Genomic DNA, 24,900 nt, shown 5'->3' with positions numbered 1-24,900 from the left:
AACTTTAGAGCGAAAAATTCCTGCAGAATTCCGCTTTGAATTTCTGCCTTGTGAACACAGCTGTGGAATGTCTTCATGTGGGTATGGCGTTTCATGTTTCCAGGGCCAGCGTTAGGGCGGGGCAAGCCAGGCAATTGCCTAGGGCGCCCATCCCCCAGGGGGCCACCTGATGGCTGCTCAGCATAGGCGTGCGCACCCAGGGGGGGGATCCGCGGTAGCCACTGAGGGCCCCCGTCACATTTTGGACATCCCTGTGTCCCGAAAGATCTTTTATGGACACAAGGATGTCTCGGTTACCTTTATGCGGCGGCCGCCGGGAGGTAGCGCACGCAGGGACGTCACTGATGTCCCGTGCATGTGCCCATAGCAACGGAGGAGCGGAGCATCGAGGAGGACGCGCTGGCCGGCATGGTAAGTCACCAGCACCAGCTGGCAGCACATCATCTTCGTTGTTCCGACCACCGCTCCTCTGGTCCCGGGACCTACTGCTATGGTTTATAGGCCATAGCAGTAGATCGTGACCCGGGACCGGAGGTCCGGTGATCGGAACTAGTGTTGAGCGGCATAAGCCATATTCGAATTCGCGATATTTCGCAAATATATGGACGAATATTCGTCATATATTCGCTAAGTTTGCATATTTGTAATATTTGCATTTTTTTGCATATGCGTAAATTTCCATATGCGTAAATTTGCATATGCGATAATTCGCATATGTGAAAATTTATGAACTTTATAGCAAGTATACCAGTGTTACTTGATAGAAGCAGCAGAAGGGAGGGAGCAATATTTATACCACACAAGCTGGAAGCAGAGAGGGATGATCACTGTGATGTGTACTGTAAACATTTTTTTAAAAAAGCACGTAATTTAGAATATATAGTGCTATATTCGCGAATATTTGCGAATTTGGGAATATGCGATATTCGCGAATAAAATTTGAATTGTGAATATTCGCAAGCAACACTAATTGGAACACTGAAGTGGGGCAGTACACAGACATACAGCCTCCAGCCATACACTGTATATGGCTGAAGGCTGTATGTCTGTAGGGGAACTATACTGCACCTAATGTGGGGAACTATACTGCACCTAATGTGGGAAGCTAATAGCTCCCCACATTAGGTGCAGTATAGTTCCCCACATTAGGTGCAGCATAGTTCTCTACATTAGGTGCAGTATAGCTCCGAGCTATACTGCACCTAATGTGCAGAACTATACTGCACCTAATGTGGGGGACCTATACTGCACCTAATGTGGGGGAACTCTACTGCACCTAATTTTAGGGAACAATACTGCACCTAATGTGGAGAACTGTACTGCACCTAATGTGGGGGAACTGTACTGCACCTAATGTGGGGGAACTGTACTGCACCTAATGTGGGGGAACTGTACTGCACCTAATGTGGGGGAACCGTACTGCACCTAATGTGGGGGAACTATATTGCACCTAATGTGGGGGAACTATACTGCACCTAATGTGGAGGAACTATACTGCACCTAATGTGGAGGAACTATACTGCACCTAATGTGGGGAGAACTATACTGCACCTAATGTGGGGAGAGCTATACTGCACCTAATGTGGGGAACTATACTGCACCTAATGTGGGGTACTATACTTAACCTAATGTGGGGAACTATACTGCACCTAATGTGGGGAATTGTACTGCACCTAATGTGGGGAACTGTACTGCACCTAATGTGGGGAAACCGTACTGCACCTAATGTGGGGGAACTATATTGCACCTAATGTGGGGGAACTATATTGCACCTAATGTGGGGGAACTATACTGCACCTAATGTGGGAGAACTATGCTGCACCTAATGTGGGGAGAACTATACTGCACCTAATGTGGGGAGAACTATACTGCACCTAATTTGGGGAGAACTATACTGCACCTAATGTGGGGAGAACTATACTGCACCTAATGTAGGGAACTGTACTGCACCTAATGTGGGGAACTGTACTGCACCTAATGTGGGGAACTGTACTGCACCTAATGTGGGGAACTATACTGCACCTAATGTGGGGAAGTATACTGCACCTAATGTGGGGAACGGTACTGCACCTAATGTGGGGAACTGTACTGCACCTAATGTGGGGGAACTGTACTGCACCTAATGTTGGGGAACTGTACTGCACCTAATGTGGGGGAACTGTGCTGCATCTAATGTGGGGGAACTGTACTGCCCCTAATGGAGGGGGGGGGGACTGTACTGCCAACCTAATGTGGGGGAACTGTACTGCACCTAATGTGGGGGAACTATACTGCACCTAATGTGGGGAACTATACTGCACCTAATGTGGGGAACTGGACTGCAACTTATGTGGGGAACCTAATCTGATCCCTATAACTATTATTTTTCTGTATATGGGGATATATGAGGGTCATTTTTTGCGCTTTGATTTGTAGTTTTTATCGGTACTATTTTTGTTTTGATGGGACTTTTCAATAGCTTTTTAGAGATTTTCTTTATGGTATTTGAAGTGACCAAAAATGTGCAAATCTGGTTAGTGCACTATTATGACTTTTGGGGCCCCACTTTTGATTTTGCCTAGGGCCACACTAAGCCTAAAACCGGCCCTGCATGTTTCTCTATCAACTCCCAACAACTGCCTGCAGTGTTTTTTGACCAAAGAAGCACATGTGGTGGGTATGTCATTATATTGGGTGTTTTTTTTTTCTTTTTACAAAAGCGGCATTTCTGTATTCAGGAATAACATGTATATATATAGATGCATATGTAGAATTACTGTACGTACAAGACCTACAAGGGGTCCAACAATGTTCCAGGATCAAAGAATAGAGTAATAAACCTGATAACAAGAATTTAAGGTTTTTGGGGGGAGTGCTATTTAAAACATAACTTCAGGTGAGCGCAGACAAGCCGGTTAGACTTATTCCGGCTCCCTGTCACTGCGGGTTGCGCACACTAAAGGATCCTGTGATCGGCATCACGTTCAGCAAACCGTGTCTGCAACAACGGAGAGAATTGTCATACCTGTATTTCTCCATTGGACTGCTGGCTACGATCACACCCGTGGGATGGCATGCAGAATTAATATGCCATCTACCCATCATCTAACAATGCTATCTCTATGAGCATATGACATCTTTATTGTTATATATGATACTCAGTTTCACTTGTGTGGTATCTGTATATTCATAGCTTCTCCTGAGGACGCTCCGAATGGGAGTAGAAACGCGTAGAGAACAATTGATATACAATTGAGATATTTTTGAGACATTTGATGAGAATATCTGACATACATATGAGATATCTTTGATACATTTGATAAATCCATCGGATGAGTGGTGATCCAAACGGATCCTGTGTCGCATTTTTAAGAATTGGTGATGGAATCACATATTGGGTGATATTTTATTAGAAACATTAAAAGTTATGTTTTAAATAGCACTCCCCCCAAAAACCTTAGATTCTTGTTATCAGGTTTATTACTCTAAATTCAGGAATAACATGCTCAACATACCTTTCTTCAGGTGTTTTATTCTCCATTAGATTTTCATTGCACACTCTTTCTGTGGTCTTTTTACCAATGCTAGCGTTCAAAAAATTTTCTTTATATTTTTCATAGATCTTGTAATTCAGAAATGTAGCACAGCAAAAACTGTCTTAGGCTAGGTTCACGCTGAATTTGTGGGCATGGCATTGGTGAAAAGAGGAGGCTCAGATGTCTACAAAATGTGTCTAAGTATCTAAGTCTAAGGCTAGGCCATTATGACATCATTGGTCGCACAACATGAAGATTGTATTCTGCATTCTGATTGCATTCAGACATTGCACCTAATAATTGCCAATGTGGCTGTGACTTGTGACCCAAAATCCATCTTCCTCACAACTTCTCTGAGCTTTGGCTTTTTTTTTACAGCCAAATCGCAACTGTAATATAGTCACCTAAAAGCTAAGTTAAACAAAATATATTGAGCGAACAAAATGGATGCAATTTTCTATTATGCAATAAGCATAGCCCTAGCCTACAGATTATTCAGATTTCAAACTCTTCCTTTACAAAGGTTTTGATAAATGTCCCCCATGTGTGAAATTTTTTCACCCAGTTAGTGTTGTTTTTCTCCCGTAGGGGTGATTTTCCATTTTATTCCTTTTATTTTATTTTATTTTTTTAATTATTAAACCAAGAAGTGAATTTAAAAAGGCATGAGAACTATAAAACAAGGCAGAAGGCTAGGTCCACACTGCGTTATGCCCAACATCCTGCTAAAAAACTGCATTCCAGCTTATACTGTAATGGAGGGTAGTGGATACCATTCATTTCATCACCCAAATTGAGTCACTGCTCACATTGTATACAATATGTTCCGGCCACATTAAAAGCACGGTCTGCTGCGCTATCAAGTCCACTATCCAAATGGATACGTCTGACGAGAGGCAAAACGCAGTGTGGACCGAGCCCTGTACTTCTCCTTCCTGCTGGAACCACTTGTGGATTTGACCTAAAAAATTTATGAAAAACTGCAACAAAATGCTGTGTATGAAACTTTCCCTCAGAGTAGATTAACTCAAAAAACACCATTGGCAGTACATGGCATTTTTTGGGGTAGAAACTCTGTAGCCAAATGTTAACTGGGGTCAAAGGGGAAATATAAAACACCAAGAGGGGAGATTTTTCAAAACTTGTGTAAGCAATGAGATCGCTTGAACCAATCAGATTCTTTTATTTTTCAGTGGACTTTTCAAAAATGAAAGAAGCGATCTGACTGGTTGTTATGGGCAACTGGTCAACTTTTCCTCTGCATAGGTTTTCATAAATCTTCTTCCATATCTACATGGTATTTTAGTTTTTTTTTAGCATGCTCTGGCTATAATGTTTTCTTTCTCCATTTTGTGGCATTTTTTCTTCCCATACAACTCTATAGGTTGAAAATAATGGCAGAAACGTTTGAATGTGTGTGGGTATTTTTTTTTTTCTGAAGATTTTTCCCCACTTTCTACAATAGAAAGATAGCACAGATTGGACCCCCCCCCCAACACACACACACACACACCACATCAAATAATTTATACTTTTTTTTTCAGAAAAAAAACCACAAAAGCGCCACTGTGCTGATCTGGCCTATTGGCCAGCCCAGGCCTGTCTCTGTCTCCTCCAATGATCTTCCTTGCATGCATGCTCCTTCCAGAGCCCCTATCCCCATGGAGGCCCCCTGCAGATGCCATGGAGCCTGGGGGTAGAGGCCAGGCAGCGGCAGATCCAGAGTTTAGTCTTGGGAGGGGCACTATCAGAGTATTTTGCAGAAAATAAGGCCTTGCTTACAGAACCCAGAGGATACTGGGGGAGATTTATCATTATATATACACTGTTTTCAGGCTCTAAAAAAAATTGTGCGTATTTTGCGTGTATTTTTTGCTTAATTTTTTATAGAAGATCACATCTGAAATTCTAAGTTACGGTCTATGGTAGAACTAATTATGCAGTTTACCTCAATCTATCAACTGCCTATTTTTAGTATAGACGCTCAAAGTTTGCACAAGTAGCGAAATGATTACGCAAAAATAAATCAGCACGGAGGACGTGTAAAACTTCGCTCTAAATCATTCATCTTGCTCCAAGGAATACGGGCAGAACAGAACATTCCCCCTTCCAGTGCTATAATGTGGGGTCACCCAGCATAATAGCTGTAATGTAATACTTCCAGGCAGTTCAGCAGAGCTTATTGGGACCACCACAGTAAAACCACAGCGTTCTGATCAGCTATGAGGATGTGAGGAGGTAGAAATTATTCCCCATGGTCAAACTTCTAACTGTGTAAAATTAAAACTCCCACTGTTCTTGATGAGAGCAGGAGATTGCACCTGTGTAGAGGGTAACCATGGTGACGTACGGCTAATACCACTGTATGTGCAGGGAGGGAGAAGGAAGTATGGCTGTTAGGTCTAAGTACATGTGTGATCATGTGTATGCAGTAGAGCTGAATGTGTGATTGTGTGTATGCAGCAGAGCTTAATGTGTGATTGTGTGCATGCAGCAGAGCTGAGTGTGTGATTATGTGTATGCAGCAGAGCTGAGTGTGTGAATATGTGTATGCAGCAGAGCTGAGTATGACTGTGTGTATGCAGCAGAGCTGAGCATGCAACTGTGTGTATGCAGCAGAGCTGAGTGTGTGATTGCGTGTATGCAGCAGAGTTGAGTGTGTGATTGTGTGCATGCAGCAGAGCTGAGTGTGTGATTGTGTGTATGCAGCAGAGCTGAATGAGTGATCATTTGTATGCAGCAGAGCTGAGTGTGTGATCATGTGTATACAGCAGAGCTGAGTGTGTGATCAGGTGTATGTAGCAGTGTTGAGTGTGTGCGTGGTCATGCTTACATATAATCACACATTCAGCTCTGCTCCATACACATGCCGCACACTAATTTCTGCTACATGTACATGATCACACACTAAGCTCTGGTACAATGTACACAGTGTTTACCAATCAGGGTGCCTCCAGCTTTTGCAAAACTGCAACTCCCAGCATGCTCCAGTGTTGCAACACTTGGAGATATTCTGGTTGGTAAAACTGATATAGAGGTAAGGGAACAGATTGTTCAGAAAAATTACATATTTTTTAAACCCAGACATTCTGTGTACTTTATAAAGATTTATGATTTTACTATTGTACAGAGTCTTGTTCGGCACACACTGCTGCTCCGAAAATTCTAGCTATGTGAGAAGTGTACCGCGGAAAAATGCCACAGCTCTCTGAGGTGTGAGGTAGAGAAGGAGGGCACGGTAGAGCGAGGGGGGCATTTTTATATTTGTGCAAAATTTATCAAAGGACATGCGCAACTTTTGTAAATTCTGAGAAACAGTGTAAATTAGGCAGTGTAAAGGGGTAGATCCGTGTCTACAATAGACGCTTAATGATAAATGTCCCCCAATGAGTATGAGCAGTGGCGATGCTAGGGTTGGTGTCCCCTGGTGCATTAGAAAATGGTGTCATCCCATAACCCCCCACTACAAAAAGTAATTTTTGACTGTTGTGACAGGCCCCAGTGGTGTAGCGCATTGTGGAAAATTATTTTCAGTATAATGATCAAGAGGTTTTTACCATGTAAAACTACAACTCCCAGTATAACCTAAGCAGTGGTGTTGAAGTATGCTGGGAGTTGTAGTTTCACCCATCATAACTGTAGAATATAAGTGACTCCAGCTCTGATGGGACATATTGAGGAGAATGCACAATAATATGAATAATGCCTCGTCCTGTGCCCCTCACATATAATGCCCCTTGTTATGTGCCCCTCACATATAAAGCCACCTGTCATGTTCCCCTCACATAATATGCCCCCTGTCCTATGCCCCTCTCATTATATGCCCTCTGTGCTGTGCCCCCTGTTCTGTGCCCCTCACATATAATGCCCCTATCCTGTGCCCCCAAGTTTAAATAATACCCCTTGTACCATAGTGTCCCAAACATAGTAAAAATGTTTCCACAAGCAGCTCTCTCCCTCTCTTCATAATTGCAGCGTGTGAGCCGCGGGGACAGGATCTCCGGCCAGGCGCAATGACGTCACATCATCGTGCCGCGGCTCACACGCTACAAATAAGAAGTGCGTGCAGCGTGTGAGTGAGAGTAAATGGTGGAGTGGGAGCTGACAGCTCCTGCTCCACCATTCTTGTGTACTGGATGGGGTGGGGGCTCAATCTCGGTAGGCACAATTGCCCCACATCCCCCCCTGGATCTGCCACTGGGGCCAGGAGTGCAGTGTCCGCAGCCTGCAGTATCTGCTGGCTGAGATTCACTCCAAGTTCCTATTCTCCATTAACCCCCCCCCCCCTCCCCTGTCTCCCCCTGAGCTGGCTCTCCTCCGCTCTGTATAATATTACAACTAAAAGCATGTTCCTGCTGCTGGCATAATATACAAATGAACAGTATACAGGATGAAGGCAGCCAGCAGGCACATTGAGGACACTGTCTGACTTCTGCAATTTTGGTTCCTCTACCTGTCTAGGGTGGAGCTACAACCCATAATTGGCTGAAGGATGGGAATGAGACATATTATCAGTTCTTGTACAGAAAGCATTGACTCCTGGGTAAAGAAAGTTAATCCCTTAGGCTCACTGCACTTATGCCCCAGCAGCCAGGTGCCAGAGAGGAGAGGCAGCTCACCAGCAGACGGTTCGTGCCCTTTAGCGGCAGACTGCAGACATGTACAGTGTCTCTCTGTCTCCTGAGGGGAAGACCTTGGTCCCGTATGACCCTGTCTTCAGCTCTGGTGTTAGTTTCGCCTGGACCAACCCTTTACCATTACCCCACGTGCCAGGTTTGCTTTTTCAACCAGTGAAAACACAGCCATCCACTTGATTTTACAGCAGTCTCATTCACACAGCAGCTAAAATTCTGCATTCCGCCAAAAATATAAGACACGACTTATATATATATGCAGAATTCCGCTGTGGAATCTCAGTAAAGTCAATGAAGCTTGATTTACTGTGCAAAATGTAGAATTTGTGCGAAATTTGCGAAGAGTCCACCTTTTTAAGTGCATAAATTTTGCATAAATTCAACAAATCCTTGAAAGATGCAAGATTTTGGACAAATTAATGCGGACACGGAACTCAATCAGTGTGAGCATATCCTTAAGCTAAGTTTCTACTTGTTTTTTTTGTGGCCCAAAAAGCGCAAGAAAAAAAACGCCACAGCATTTTCTGTGTTTGGCGTTTTTTCTTGCGTTTTTTCAGACTTTTTCAAAATTTGTTGGGTACTAAAAAAAAAAATTTATAAAAAAAAAGATGCACTAGTGATGGAAAAAAAATGTATTTAACAAAATGTATATATTTTATAACTACATTTTAATTAATTTTAGTGTGTGTGTTTCCTCTTTTTTCAAATTTTTTTACATTTTTTTGTTAGTACTACTACTCCCAGCATGGAACACACTGTTCCATGATGTGAGTAGTAGTACCTATACTAATAGACATATTGCCCCGGGTGTCACTCCTGACACCCGATGTGATCATCCTATCTATTGCAGAGATGTAGAGCAGCTCTATACAGCGCTCACATCTCTGCACTATACTCCGGCTGGCCAGTGATGTGAATAGAACATCACTCATATTTTCCGCCCAGAATGGGGATTGGCTGGATGGTTGCAGCCAATCACAGCTCTCAGAGGGAAATATGAATGAGTGATGTTCTATTCATATCACTGGCCGGCCGGAGTATAGTGCAGAGATGTGAGCGCTGTATAGAGCTGCTCCGCATTTCTGCAATAGATAGGACGATCGGGTGTCAGGAGTGATACCCGCTGTGATCTGTCCATAATGGGGAACTTTTTTTTAAATCAACTGGTGCCAGAAAGTTAAACAGATTTGCAAAACCCTTCTATTAAAAAAATCTTAATCCTTCCAGTACTAATTAGCGGCTGTATACTACTTAGGAAATTCTTTTCTTTTTGAATTTCTTTTCTGTCACGACCACAGTGCTCTCTGCTGACACCTCTGTCCATGTCAGGAACTGTCCAGAGCAGGAGCAAATCCCCATAGCAAACATATGCTGCTGGGAAAAGTAGAAACTTAGCCTTACACTAACTACAGAGCCACAGGTTGTAGATCAATGCCATATGCATGCCTGCGAGGCTGCAGGTGGGGCTATAGGAGTCCTGCGCTCTGCATCCAAGGCACTGGCATGCTGCAGGTAGACCACTGAGACTGTATATCCACATTCAGCAGAAATTTTTTTCCAGAAATCTAATTTTTACTTATTTAACCCCTTAAGGACTCAGTGTTTTTCCGTTTTTGCATTTTAATTTTTTCCTCATCACCTTCTAAAAATCATATGGCTTTCAATTTTGCATATTCCATATGATGGCTCATTTTGTGTGCCACCAATTCTACTTTACAGTGACATTAGTCATTTTACCCAAAAATTCACGGCAAAACGGAAAAAAAATTAATTGTGCGGCAAAATTGAATACAAAATGTAATTTTGTAACTTTTGGAGGCTTCCCTTTCTACGCAGTGCATTTTTCGGTTAAAATAACACCTTATCTTTATTCTGTAGGTCCATACGGTTAAAATTATACCCTAGTTACATAGGTTGGATATTGTTGTACTTCGGAAAAAAATCATAACTACATGCAGGAAAATTTATATGTAAAAAATTCTCATCTTCTAACCCCTATAACTTTTTTATTTTTCTGTGTATGGGCCAGTAGGAAGGCTCATTATTTGCGCCGTGTTCTGAAGTTTTTATCGTTACCATTTTTGTATTGATCGGACTTTTTGATCGCTTTTTTATTCATTTTTTCATGATTTAGAAAGTGACCAAAAATACACTATTTTACACTTTGAAATATTTTTGCGCGCACGCCATTGACCGTGCAATTTAATTAACAATATATTTTTATAATTTGGACATTTCCACATGCGTCGATACCACATATGTATATTTTATTTACACAGTTTTTCTTTAATAGGAAAAGGGGGGTTATTCAAACTTTTATTAGGGAAGGGGTTAAATGACCTTTGTTAACTTTTTTTTTTTACTTTTTTTTTGTAGTGCTATAGCTCCCATAGGGACCTATAACACTGCACACACTGATCTCTTATGCTGATCAATATTTGAGAAAGTGCTTCAGCAAGTTCCATAAGTTTTTGAATCAATTAACACCTTAGTTTTTACCAGTTCACAATTTGCCTACATACTCATTGGCCCTGATTTACTAAGAGTGTTGTGTAGTTTTCTTTCTGGGTTTTAATTCCCTACAATTTATTTCCCACGGTATTTACTAAGGTTTCCCTACATTTTCCACTTTCCCTACACTTTGCTTTTTTTACACCTGCTCTGATCTGTCGGGTTTTCCTCAGCTCAAATCCAACACATTTTCTGTGGAAACTTTAGTAAATATGTTGGGTTTTTGTGAAAATGTCAGGCACACGCCCCTTTTGGGTGACCACGCCCCCTTTCCCTGACAGCCATGCCCATTTTCAGGTTTTCTTAGTAAAATGGAGAGTTAGTCGGGTTTCTTAAATTCTGACGCAAATTCTGGCGCAGACAGAATTTCTGGCGCACAACCCGACTAAACATGTGGGATTTGCAATCGTAAATGAGGGCCATTGCCGGCTGACCTGTTGAATTCCTGTTTCCTCTTCTGTACATAGTTGTAGACACTCTTATCATTGCAATAGACAAAGGAAATGGAATCCGGTTCACTGGTCACTAATGAGTCTAAAATAGAAATTGATCCTATTGCGCAGCCCTTGTCACCAGTAATATGTGTATAGCTCTGGTTATTGGGCATGCTCTCATGTACAGAAAATCATTTACTAGGCATTAAAGTGAAGAACAGCTCTAATGTGTTTAAAGGGGAAAATACTCATTGTGGATTTCTTCAGACTCAGAGAAATAATCCACTAGAAAACATTTTTTTTTTAAATCAAATGGTGCCAGAAAGTTAAACAGATTTGTAAATGACTTCTATTAAAACATCTTAATCCTTCCATTAGTTATCAGTTGCTGTATGATCCACAGGAAGTTATTTTCTTTTTGAATTTCTTTTCTGTCTGACCACAGTGCTCTCTGCTGACACCTCTGTCCATTTTAGTAGCTGTCTGGAGCAGGATAGGTTTTCTATAGGGATTTGCTCCTGCTCTGGACAGTTCCTAAAATGGACAGAGGTGTCAGCAGAGAGCACTGTTGTCAGGCAGAAAGGAAATTAAAAAAGAAAAAAACTTCCTGTGGATGATACAGCAGCTGATAAATACTGAAAGGATTAAGATTTTTAAATAGAAGTCATTTACAAATCTGTTTAATTTTCTGGCACCAGTTGATATAAAAAAAAAGTGTTTTCCATTGGAGTACCCCTTTAACCCCTTAAGGACGCAGGACGTACTCAAACGGCCCCTTTTCCGAGTCCTTAAGGACTCAGGACGTTTGAGTACGTCCTGTCAAATCCCGGCCCCCCACCGCTAGCTGGAGGGGAGCCGGTGCCCGATGCCTGCTGAAATCGTTCAGCAGGCATCGGGGCATATCGCCCAGGGAGGTCATTATGACTGCCCCGAACAGCCATAGCCAGCAGAGGTGAGGTGGCACTGGTGCCACCTCACGATCGCCCTGATTCGTCGGCCGGTTTCCTGGCCGACCAATCAGGGCGCCTGCTGCGGGTGTCACTCCCGCTCCGCCCCTCTTCCGGAGGACGTGAGCGGGTGCGGGACGTGCACCCCGGGAGCTGGGGACCTCGATCCGCGGCGTCAATGTTGGGATCGGGGCCCCAGGAACGGCGGCGGCGACGACGAGGGACTGACCTGCAGCGTGGATCGTTGGTGGTGAGTGACAGCCTCCTGCTGTTGCTTAGCAACAGCGCCCAGCATGCAAAAAGGGCATGCTTGGAGCTGTAGTTATGCAACAGCAGGAGGCAGACCACCACAACTCCCAGCATGCCCTTATGGGCATGCTGGGACTTATAGTTTTGCAACAGCTGGAGGCACATTTTTTCTATGGAAAAGTGTACCTTCAGCTGTTGTATAACTACAACTCCCAGCTTGCACAAACAGCTAAAGTGTATGCTGGGAATTGTAGTGGTGCATCTGCTGGTTGCATAACTACAACTCCCAGCATGCCCGTTGGCTGTCGGTGACTGCTGAGAGTTGTAGTTTTGCAACAGCTGAAGGCACACTGAGTTAAGTAGCAAACCAGTGTGTCTCCAGCTGTTGCATAACTACAATCCCCAGCATCCCCAGCCAAAGTAGTATGCTTCCAGCTGTTGCATAACTACAAGACCCAGCATGCCCTTCCGCTGTCCGTACATGCTGGGGGTTGTAGCTTTTGCAACAGCTGAAGGCACACTGGTTGCAAAACACTGAGTTTATTACCAAACTCGGTGTTTCACAACCAGTGTGCCTCCAGCTGTTGCAAAACTACAACTCCCAGCATGCACTGATAGACCGTACATGCTGGGAGTTGTAGTTTTGCAACAGCTGGATGTCCCCCCCCCCCCCCCCATGTGAATGTACAGGGTACACTCACATGGGCGGAGGTTTACAGTAAGTATCCGGCTGCAAGTTTGAGCTGCGGCAAATTTTCTGCCGCAGCTCAAACTGCCAGCAAGAAACTACTGTGAACCCTCGCCCGTGCGACTGTACCCTAAAAACACTACACTACACTAACAAAAAATAAAAAGTAAAAAACACTACATAAACACATACCCCTACACAGCCCCCCTCCCCAATAAAAATGAAAAACGTCTGGTACGCCACTGTTTCCAAAACGGAGCCTCCAGCTGTTGCAAAACAACTACTCCCAGTATTACCAGATAGCCACTGACTTTCCAGGCATGCTGGGAGTTTTACAATAGCTGGAGGCCCCCTGTTTGGGAATCACTGGCGTAGAATACCCCTATGTCCACCCCTATGCAAGTCCCTAATTCAGGCCTCAAATGCGCATGGCACTCTCACTTTGGAGCCCTGTCGTATTTCAAGGAAACAGTTTAGGGTCACATATGGGGTATCGCCGTACTCGGGAGAAATTGTGTTACAAATTTTGGGGGGTATTTTTGGGAAAAGAAGCATTTTAGGTAAAAAAAAAAAATTTTTTTTTTACATATGCAAAAGTCGTGAAACACCTGTGGGGTATTAAGGTTCACTTTACCCCTTGTTACGTTTCCCAAGGGATCTAGTTTCCAAAATGGTATGCCATGTGTTTTTTTTTTTTTTTTTTTGCTGTCCTGGCACCATAGGGGCTTCCTAAATTAGGCATGCCCCCAGAGCAAAATTTCCTTCAAAAAAGCCAAATGTGACTCCTTCTCTTCTGAGACATGTAGTGCGCCAGCAGAGCACTTTTTACCCCCATATGGGGTGTTTTCTGAAACGGGAGAATTTGGGCTTAAAATTTTGGGGGGTATTTTCTGCTATTACCCTTTTTAAAAATGTAAAACTTTTGGGAAACCAAGCATTTTAGGGAAAAAAATTTTTTCACATATGCAAAAGTCGTGAATCACCTGTGGGGTATTAAGGTTTACTTTACCCCTTGTTATGTTCCCCGAGGGGTCTAGTTTCCAAAATAGTATGCCATGTGTTATTTATTTATTTTTTTTGCTGTTCTGGCACCATAGGGGCTTCCTAAAGATGACATGCCCCCCAAAAACCATTTGTCGCTCCTTCCCTTCTGAGCCCTCTACTTCGCCCGCCGAACAATTAACATAGACATATGAGGTATGTCCTTACTCGAGAGAAATTGGGTTTCAAATACAAGTAAAAATTTTCTCCTTTTTACCCCTTGCAAAAATTCAAAAATTGGGTCTACAAGAACATTCGAGTGTAAAAAATGAAGATTTTGAATTTTCTCCTTCACTTTGCTGCTATTCCTGTGAAACACCTAAAGGGTTAAAACACTGACTGAATGTCATTTTGAATACTTTGGGGGGTGCAGTTTTTATAATGGGGTCATTGATTGGGTTATTTCTAATATGAAGACCCTTCAAATCCACTTCAAACCTGAACTGGTCCCTGAAAAAAAGCGAGTTTCAACATTTTGTGAAAAATTGGAAAATTGCTGCTGAACTTTGAAGCCCTCTGGTGTCTTCCAAAAGTAAAAACTCATCAATTTTATGATGCAAACATAAAGTAGACATATAGTATATGTGAATAAAAAAAAAATTATTTGGAATATCCATTTTCCTTACAAGAGAGCTTCAAAGTTAGAAAAATGCAAAATTTTCTAATTTTTCATAAAATTTTGGTATTTTCACCAAGAAAGGATGCAAGTTACCACAAAAATTTACCACTATGTTAAAGCAGAATATGTCACGAAAAAACAATCTCAGAATCAGAATGATAACTAAAAGCATTCCAGAGTTATTAATGTTTAAAGTGACAGTGGTCAGAATTGCAAAAAATGGCCGAGTCCTTAAGGTGAAAAAGGGCTCAGTCCTTAAGGGGTTAAAGGCCGCATTACAAAACACCCAGCCCCACAGGTAACACACATTGCTTATGCAGCACCCACCACTTCTGCCTTGTTGAATTTACAATCTCTCTGAAAAACAGACATTCCCTGATCAGACACCCAAACAAAAATATATATAGCAGCTGCCACGCTCCCTTCCATAGACTAGCATTCAGGGGGCTGCATATTTTTTCAACAGCTGGAGGCACCCTGGTTGGGAAAAACCTGGAATAGCATATAGAATACACAGACTTGCTTTCATAGTGGTATAAATAAGTACATATCCAAGTCCAAAGTCCATGGTGTGGAACATTTACAAAAATCGTCATAGACAAAATTATTTAAAAAAATAATACTAATGTAGGGGATATTTGGGGATTGTTCAAAGCAGACTTTTTTTTTGCACAGACTGCACCAGATTTGGTGCGAAAATGGTGCAAGACACAATTTTAATAGCCATGTTTGCACCATGTAAGACCGCTTTAAAAGGGGGCATGGCTTAAATTACGCCAAATTTTCAAAAGTCTGTGACCAAAAAAAAAAAAATCTGTTTTTAACCTCTTAAAGACTTAGGGCGCACCTGTACACCCTAATCCCGGTCCCAGTGTGAAAAACGGGGTCACGACGTGATCCCGCATCACACCGGGTCAGTCCCGGCTGCTAACGTTAGCCGGGACCCAGGGCTAACAGCGCGCGGCATCCATCATTGTGCCGCATGCTGTTAACCCTTCAGACGCGGCGATCAAAGTTGACCGCCGCATCTGAAAACGCTTGAGCAATCAAGCCCCTATCTGACTGATCCCTGCAAAACTATGGCTTTGCAGGGATCAGCATAGGAGATCAGTGTGTGCAGTGTTATAGGTCCCTATGGAAGCTATAGCACTGCAAAAAAAAGTGGAAAAAAAAAAGTTAACAAAGGTCATTTAACCCCTTCCCTATTAAAAGTTTGAATCACTCCCCTTTTCCCATAAAAAAACCAAAAAAAAAACGGTGTAAATAAATATAAACATATGTGGTATCGCCGCGTGCAAAGATGTCCGAACTATAAAAATATATCATGAATTAAATTGCACGGTCAATGGCGTGCGCGCAAAAAAAATTCCAAAGTCCAAAATAGTGTATTTTTGGTCACTTTTTGTATCATGAAAAAATGAATAAAAAGCGATCAAAAAGTTCGATCAATACAAAAATGGTACCAATAAAAACTTCAGAACACTGCGCAAAAAATGAGCCCTCATACCGGCCAGTACGTGGAAAAATAAAAAAGTTATAGGGGGTTGAATATGAGAATTTTTAACATATAAATTTTCCTGCATGTAGTTATGGTTTTTTTCCGAAGTACGACAATATCCAACCTATATAAGTAGGGTATCATTTTAACCATATGGACCTACAGAATAAAGATAAGGTGTTATTTTTACCGAAAAATGCACTGCGTAGAAACGGAAGCCCCCAAAATTTACAAAATTTAATTTTTTCTTCAATTTTGTCGCACAATGATTTTTATGATTTTTAGAAGGTGATGAAGAAAAAAGGAAAATGGAAAAACGCTGAGTCCTTAAGGGGTTAAAGAGGAACTCTGGTACATAAGTTCTTATCCCCTATCCACAAGATAGGGAATTAGTATCTGATCATGGGGGGGGGGGGGGGGTCCAACCACAGGAACCCCTGCGATCTTCTGCCTTGCACATCGGCTCTACTCATGCACGGAGTGACCCCTGCTTCATTACTGTGGGGGTCGACAGTAATCCGTGCATGAAGCAGAGGTCACTCCGTGCATGAATAGAGCCGAACAGCCAACCAGAAGATCTAAGGGGGTCCCAGTAGTCTGACACCCCACAGTCAGACACTTTAAGTACTTCTAATGTACCGGAGCACACATTGTAAAGTGTGCCAGATTTTCAAACAGCCTGAAACACTTTTAGCTCCTTAAGGACACAGCCCATTTTGGTCTTAACCCCTTAAGGACACAGCCCATTTCGGTCTTAAAGAAGTACTGCGCCCCTAGACATCTTATCCCTTATTCAAAGGATAGAGGATAAGATGTCTGATCGTGGAGGGTCACCACTGGAACCACAAGCGATCTCAGGCAAGGCAACCCAGTCATGCATGGAGCGAATTCCGCTCTGTGCAGGATGATGGCGCCCCCCCATTCATGTCTATGAGAGGAGGCGTGATGGCTATGTACTAGCGTCACGCCTTCTCCTTTGGATAGGGGATAAGATGCCTTGGGGCGGAGTACCACTTTAAGGATACAGCTAGCTTTAATTTTTGCTGGCTCTTTTATTGTTCCATCCACAGACCAATTGGGCTTGTGTTTTGTAATGACACCTCTATCTTACCAAAAAATGATTTGTGGGGAAATAGATAAAAAAAATCACAATTTTGCAATTTCCTTTTTATGCTGTGCACTTTACAGTAATACAGTACTCTTTATTCTGGAGGTCAATACGTTTAAAAAAATACTCATGTTTACATGTTTGTCTGTTTGACCACAGAAGATCCGTGGAGCTCGTGAGTGAAGCTCCAGCCGGCATCAAGACTCAAGACGGCATCAAGACGGTATCTAAAGGGTTAATGTCAGACATCAGCAGGATTGCTGATATCTACGATTACCAACTGGCTGTGCTGGTACTTCAAGTACCAGGCACTAGGACAGACATTTATGCCCAATGTCGTTAAGGGGTTAAAGATGTCACACAATCATAGATTGTCGAGTCTTCGTAAAACTAAACAAGTTTTTGACTATGTCCCCCATTGTTTTTCATTTGTGCGACATTCCTGGATTGTAGAGTTATTTGATATATACTTTGATATATACTATACTATGTTTGTCTGTGCATCATTTTCATCAATTTGTCGTAAATCTGGTAGAAATAACAACAATTTAGCCCACTGAAACTGTCTGAAAACTGACACTTTTTTTAAACAAATGCCTCAACATCCAGTATGAGCCTACAGAGGGGAGCTGGTAAAAATGAACAGGCAGTACATACTAGACTTTGGTGGGGGAAGGTAAATAGCTTTCTCTAGGGGAAAGGTTGTTGGTTTGTTGTCCATTGTGTCACTGTCAAAATTCCCTCCCTAAAATCTTTTACATACTGGAGCTAATAATACCAACTTCACCTTCCACAGTAAGTGTAGGTTCAGTGTAAAGGGTAACTGTAATCTTGAACTCTGTTCTTCATGTCTGTGCATCATTTTCAGTAATTTATTCCTCTATCATGGGGTAATTGGCATCAGCCTCATGGAGGAAAGGTGGGTTGCCTTCCTCTGGATCAACACAGTATAGCTTTAGGTCAGGTCTCTCAAACTCAAATCATCCGGGGGCCACTGGAGGTAGCAGCTGGGTGAGGCTGGGCCACATGTGCCCCTCACATATAATGCCCCCATCATGTGCCCCCCATCATCCACCAGCAACCGCCCCATTCCTCCTACCCGTGTGGTAATAGCATGAGCTGACGGATGATGGGAGTGCTACTTCTGGGGGTTCCCCACAATAGGTAGGCAGCAGGTTTTCCCACATAAGGTAGTAGCGGGTTCCCCACATTAGGTAGGCAGCAGGTTCCCCACATTAGGTAGGCCACAGGTTCCCCACATTAGGTAGTAGCAGGTTCCCCACATTAGGTAGGTAGCAAGTTCCCCACATTAGGTAGAAGCAGGTTCCCCACATTAGGTAGAAGCAGGTTCCCCATATTAGGTAGAAGCAGGTTCCCCACATTAGGTAGAAGCAGGTTCCCCACATTAGGTAGAAGCAGGTTCCCCACATTAGGTAGTAGCAGGTTCCCCACATTAGGTAGACAGTAGGTTCCCCACATTAGGTAGTAGCAGGTTCCCCGCGTTAGGTAGTAGCAGGTTCCCCGCATTAGGTAGTAGCAGGTTCCCCACATTAGGTAGAAGCAGATTCCCCACATTAGGTAGTAGCAGGTTCCCCACATTAGGTAGTAGCAGGTTCCCCACATTAGGTAGGCAGCAGGTTCCCCACATTAGGTAGTAGCAGGTTCCCCACACCTACACATGCACACACACATAGACACACACATACACATACAGTCAGACAGACACCCACACATGCACACACACATAGACACACTTACCTGTCCTGCGCTGTGCTTCTCCTCTCCGGTAACGGCCTGACGAGTGACATTACTGATGTCTTCCTGTACGGGTCTGCGCGGGGAAGGCACTTCCACGATATCCCTCATCAGACTCAGGCCGGCCACCCGGAGACGGGGAGGAGGAGGGCGGGATAAGTGAAGCCTTCTGACGTTTAGCGCTGCTTGCCTAAAGCAGGGCTAAATGCCTGAAGAAGTTACCTGCCCGGCGCCCGGAACTGCATGTCCCGGGCGTCGGGCAATACAAATTACATATACCTTGTGCGGGCCACAAACTCAAAACAGGGAGTTTGAGACCCCTGCTTTAGGTTGAACTCGATGGACTCTTGTCTCCTTTTCAACCTTACAAGTTATGTTATTATGTTCACATGGAGTGCGGAGTGACACATTCAACATTGGATGGTGCAGTTACAACCAGACAAAGCCCAGTGAGTTCTGTGCACGTCTTATTTGTAATGACTTGGTCATTAACCTAGTATTGGAAACCCCGACAGAGCAGCATGGAATGTACAACACAAAAAGAGAAACCTAGCCGCGCATCCACCATTTGTATTTTCATCTACTTGCTTCACATCATAATTTAAAAAACTAACAGGCTGTTAGTATACGTTTTGATCGAAAAGTACAAGCCCATTCACCACGTCAAGGCCACCTAGTCAGAGTGGGTCCCTAAGCTAACACTGGCGTAGCGCTGGGTGGTGACCATTGACTCTGAGACACCATGCCCACAGGGGGAACAACCTAGTGGCCCGGCATCCCCACTGCTGCCCGACCTTTGGGTTGCACCACCCCACAGACAAAGCCTCACAGAAACAATGGCCGCCACAGAGAACCACACCAGTGTGAACACCTACCATGTGCTCCCTACCAGAGGGTTGGGAGAATGTTAGGAGGAAACCATTATGCAATCATCTGCTAATTAATAGCAGGAGACTGCATAAGGGTTCATCATAAAGTACACTAATGACCTGTTAGTTTAATAAATGTTGCTGAGAAGCATTAGATCAAGGTGCATGTTGTGGATGTGCGACCATGTCTGTTTTTTCTCAAGTTGAATTCACACTGTGTTTTCTATCCCCCTTTTGTTTTTGTTTTTTTGTTTGGTCTGCATTCTGCCCCTCCCCCCTCAGCCCATGCCTATATAATTGGCAGGAAGCTGCATTAGGGCCCTATTCCTCCTGGCAGCCTCCCATTCTCATACTGGGAGCACATGGTGAGTGAGCTTTTTACATCTGTTCCCCTGGTGCAGTTCTGTTTGGCGTCCGTTGCTGCCCTGGCGTTGTGTCTGTGGGGTGGCACGGTACTGGGACTGGTTTGAGTGGCATTGGGGCTCCTCTGCCAGTTGTGTCATTCCCCCTGTGAGAACTGGTGTTGTGGCGGTGGTGGTCGCCACTCAGTGCTGCGCCATTTTATGCTAGGGATGTTAGGGACCCACTACTTACAGGTGGCCGTGACATGGCTAGTGGGCTTGCACTTCATGATCATAAAGTTTGATAAATGTTGCTGAGAAGCATTAGATCAAGGTGCATGTTGTGGATGTGCGACCATGTCTGTTTTTTCTCAAGTTGAATTTGCAGCATGGAATGTGTTGCTCTATGTCTAAAGAACCCACTGGAACAGTTTATGGAACAGTCTGCCTCAGATACATTTCTAAAACAAAATAACATTAATGCATATGCAAACATATAGCATCTCCTCCCCTTCATCACCATAGCCCTTACCTTCACCTACTTGTTTGAACTTGATGGACCTGTCTTTTTTCAACCAAACTAACTATGTAACTATAAGTTTAAGATTATAGTTATCATTTAACAGATAGGAAAACTGGCGACTTCCCTTATTTTTATCATTGGAATCAGTCCCTTTACTTCTTAAAGTGCTAATAAAGATCAGATAAAATTTGAACTCGCCAAAAATTGAAGGCACCATTGGATTATTACATTTGTTTGAAGGTGTTCAAACTTGTATATGTTTGGTTTCAACGTTCCAATTGTTGGTTTAAGATAGAGATAAACCACTAAGCCTGGCAGCTTATTGCCATCTTTCCAATGGAAATACATGTACACTTTGTTCAGCATGTTCATGTAAGAAGAGTAGATTGTCTATTTATACAGGATCATTTTCACAAGAGCTATGGCCAGGACCAATGTATGTGGCTATCATGTCAGGACATTGTACATACGTGCATCCTGCCATAGGTTACTGTAACACTCATGTTTCAGAAGACCGGAACTCTGGTGGATGTGGATCTGCTGGACCTGTGTGGCAGATGACTCGGACCATACCAGGGAGCGGAGTCTAAGGTGCCGCTGATTTTCACCAGAGCCCGCCGCAAAGTGGGATGGACTTGCTGCGGCAGGCGGTACCTGGCACAGCTCGACCACACAGGCAGCTGAGAAGATGCGAGGCACAGGAGGGATAAGGCAGCTCGTAGTCTGGATAGCAGAAGGTCAGGGCAGGTGGCAAAGTAGCGTAGTCTGGATGTAGCAGGAGGTCAGTAGGCAGGAGGCAGAGGAGCAAGGTCAAGTCACAGAGCAAAGAATCAGATACACGGTAAGGCAACCCTCAGGAATGCTTTCTCTCAGGCACAAGGCAACAAAGATCCGGCAGGGAATTGAGGGGGGTGGAGGAAGTTATCAATGAGCCACAGGTGAATTACACTAATGAGCGCACTGGCCATTTAAATCTTAAAGCTCCAGCGCGCTTGCCCTAATTGACAGGGAAACGCGCGCCGAGGGCAGAGAGGCAGAGGCTGGGGCAGGAGAAGCACCAGGTGAGTGACGGACTGGGTCTCGCATGCGGGCACGTCCCGTGATGTGAGTCCCAGCCCCGCCGGTGTGTGCGGCCGGAGCGCATAACGTAACAGTCACTGCAGCATAACCTTCATGAGTGCTATATTACAACGTATATCTTCAACCACTGAGAGTCAAGAAGTGAAAGTCCACTTAGTAAATGATTTCAGGACTGTTTTCCAATCCCTACTAAAGGCTTAAAGGGGTACTCCAGTGGAAAACTTTTTTTTTTTTTTTTAAATCATCTGGTGCCAGAAAGAAACAGATTAGTTCTATGAAAAAAAACTTCCAGTACTTATTAGCTGCTGAATACTACAGAGGAAATTCTTTTCTTTTTGGAACACAGAGCTCTCTGCTAAATCACGAGCAAAGTGCTCTCTGCTGACATCTCTGTCCATTTTAAGAACTGTCCAGAGAAGGAAAAAATCCCCATAGCAAAGAGATGCTGCTCAGGACAGTTCCTAAAATGGACAGAGATGTCAACAGAGAGCACTGTGTTCATGTCAGCAGAGAGCTCTGTGTTCCAAAAAGAAAACAATTTCCTCTGTAGTATTCAGCAGCTAATAAGTAATGAAAGGATTAAGAATTTTTTAATAGAAGTAATTTACAAATCTGTTTAACTTTCTGTTGATTTAAAAAAAAAAAAAAGTTTTCCACCAGAGTACCCCTTTAAAGAGTGAATTATCTAATACTCCCACATACAGCTGCCTGCACTATGGCTATTAAGTTGTCCTCACATGCACCATTGCCTTACTGTGAACAACAGAGTAGTCTTACCAAAGCCTGTAAAGAATTTTTTCTGCAAAGTTTACCTTTTTTTTTTGAACATATATGGCACCCAATTTACCATCCACCAGACATGGTACACAAGGTGTGCATCGGGGACAGAGACCATAATTACCTATGCACCCCCTCAATGTGGGGACACACATCAGTGCCCCAGGGCAAGTGATTCCTCTTAGTGTTGCTGTGATACTAATTCTGTTAAAGGGGTATTCCAGGCCAAAACTTTTTCTATATATCAACTGGCTCTGGAAAGTTAAACAGATTTGTAAATTACTTCTATTAAAAAATCTTAATTCTTCCAATAGTTATTAGCTTCTGAAGTTGAGTTGTTGTTTTCTGTCTAACTGCTCTCTGATGACTCACATCCCGGGAGCTGTGCAGTTCCTATGGGGATATTCTCCCATCATGCACAGCTCCCGGGACGTGACATCATCATTGAGCAGTTAGACAGAAAACTTCAGAAGCTAATAACTATTGGAAGGATTAAGATTTTTTAATAGAAGTAATTTACTAATCTGTTTAACTTTCCGGAGCCAGTTGATATATATATAAAAAAATGGTTTTGCCTGGAATACCCCTTTAACAAGAACTATGAGTCCCAACTGGCTTCAGTGTTAATAACTGCATGTTCCTAGTTAGTCACTGAAAACGCCATTGCAATGGGATGTCTGCTGTGGCAATAGTAGGTCCATTTGTGAAGGGACGTAAACCTAATAAAAAATGGTAAATGTAAATAGAACAAAAATTCTTATTTTTTCTTGTAGCTGACACGACTAAGTGGGTGGAGTTCAGCATGCTTACTAGTTACATTGCTTGTAAATACCGGTGATGCATGCAGTATAAGGAAGTATCATAGGCACACTTAGTTTATGAATGAGTGTGTACACCGCGGCAGTCCCATTACATTTCCTTCCCGTAGTATTGACAAACATGGTTTGCAAATCACTTGAGATCACAGCTTAGTGCATAATTTACTACATGAATGATTCATATAATATTTAAAAAAATCTATAAATAAATAGTTGAGATGAATGTATATACATTTTCAACATATTAATTGCTAAAATACCAAATGTATGCCAACAATAAATAGGAAGAGTATGCAAGGTCACTGCAGGGTCAGACTACAGGGTTTGTTTGTAGTCTGTACCCATAGAGACACAAAAGGGTATTGTAATGAAAAGTTTTTCTTCAAGATGCATTAAAACAATAAAAAATGGCGGCAAAGTGCAGCATGTAAAGTAGTGTATATTCATCCACCTATGCTATATGCATAGAATTATTGCACATACCAGACAGGATGTAATCTGTTGATACCTGAGGGAGTTTACCTGCGTACAATGAACTGACATTACATCGCTGTCCTACTTTTCTGTTAATAGGCTGGTAAATAATATGTCAGGGTGTAAAGAGATCCAGTGTTTTATTATTTCTGAAGTCTGGATTTGCATTGGAGAAACGCCCTATTTATAACCGTTGCCCGTTTTTTTCTCCCTAATCCTTGTTGTGGAGGAAAATCAACAGAGGAAGCTTTTGACTTCGTATCCCGTCCTCATATATTGTTGTCATATCCCAACCCCATATCCCGTCCTCATACCCCGAACTCCTATCCCGACCTCCTATCCCATCCTCCTATCCCATCCTCCTATCCCGTCTTCCTATCTCGACCTTCTATCCCGTCATCTTATCCCAACCTCCTATCCTGACCTTCTATACCGACCTCCTATCCCATCCTCCTATCCCCAACTCCTATCCCGACCTCCTATCCCGACCTCCTATCCCGACCTCCTATCCCGACCTCCTATCCCGACCTCCTATCCCGTCCTCCTATCCCGACCTCCTATCCTGACCTCCTATCTCGACCTCCTATCTCGACCTGCTATCCCAACCTGCTATCCCGACCTCCTACCTCGACCTCCTATCCTGTTCTCCTATCTCGACCTCCTATCCCGTCCTCCTATCTCAACCTCCTATCCCGTCCTCCTATCTCAACCTCCTATCTCGAACTCCTATCCCGTCCTCCTATCCCGTCCTCCTATCCCGTCCTCCTATCCCATCCTCCTATCCCGACCTCCTATCCCGACCTCCTATCCCGACCTCCTATCCCGACCTCCTATCCCGACCTCCTATCCCGACCTCCTATCCCGACCTCCTATCCCGACCTCCTATCCCGACCTCTCATCCCGTCCTCATATATGTGTACCAGGTATTGAAATATCTCCAGCCGTACGGAAGTTATGTGGGAACATACATTTCCCATTGATTTGCATGGGACTTTAAACAAAAACCCCGACCCTCACAA

The 24,900-nt window shown here is 43.3% G+C and overlaps 1 protein-coding gene across 2 annotated transcripts in view; it reads right to left on the bottom strand.

Moving 5' to 3' along the window:
* The window catches only part of LOC130360833 (serine palmitoyltransferase 3-like), a 196,032-nt gene that overhangs the window by 73,251 nt on the left and 97,881 nt on the right, over positions 1-24,900 (bottom strand). Inside the window, exon 1 of one of the 2 annotated variants that reach the window (XM_056563391.1) lies at positions 3,495-3,702. The exons of the other annotated variant lie outside the window; for it this stretch is intronic. The gene's annotated coding sequence lies outside the window, so the exon portion shown is untranslated. Of the gene's footprint in view, positions 1-3,494; positions 3,703-24,900 lie in introns of those variants that run through there. 2 annotated transcript variants of the gene reach the window in all.

The sequence above is a fragment of the Hyla sarda genome, chromosome 3 (genome assembly GCF_029499605.1).
Source record: "Hyla sarda isolate aHylSar1 chromosome 3, aHylSar1.hap1, whole genome shotgun sequence".
In the NCBI taxonomy this organism is placed as follows: Eukaryota; Metazoa; Chordata; class Amphibia; order Anura; family Hylidae; genus Hyla; species Hyla sarda.
Note: the sequence above shows the minus strand (reverse complement) of the source record. Positions and strands in the feature narration are given on the sequence as shown.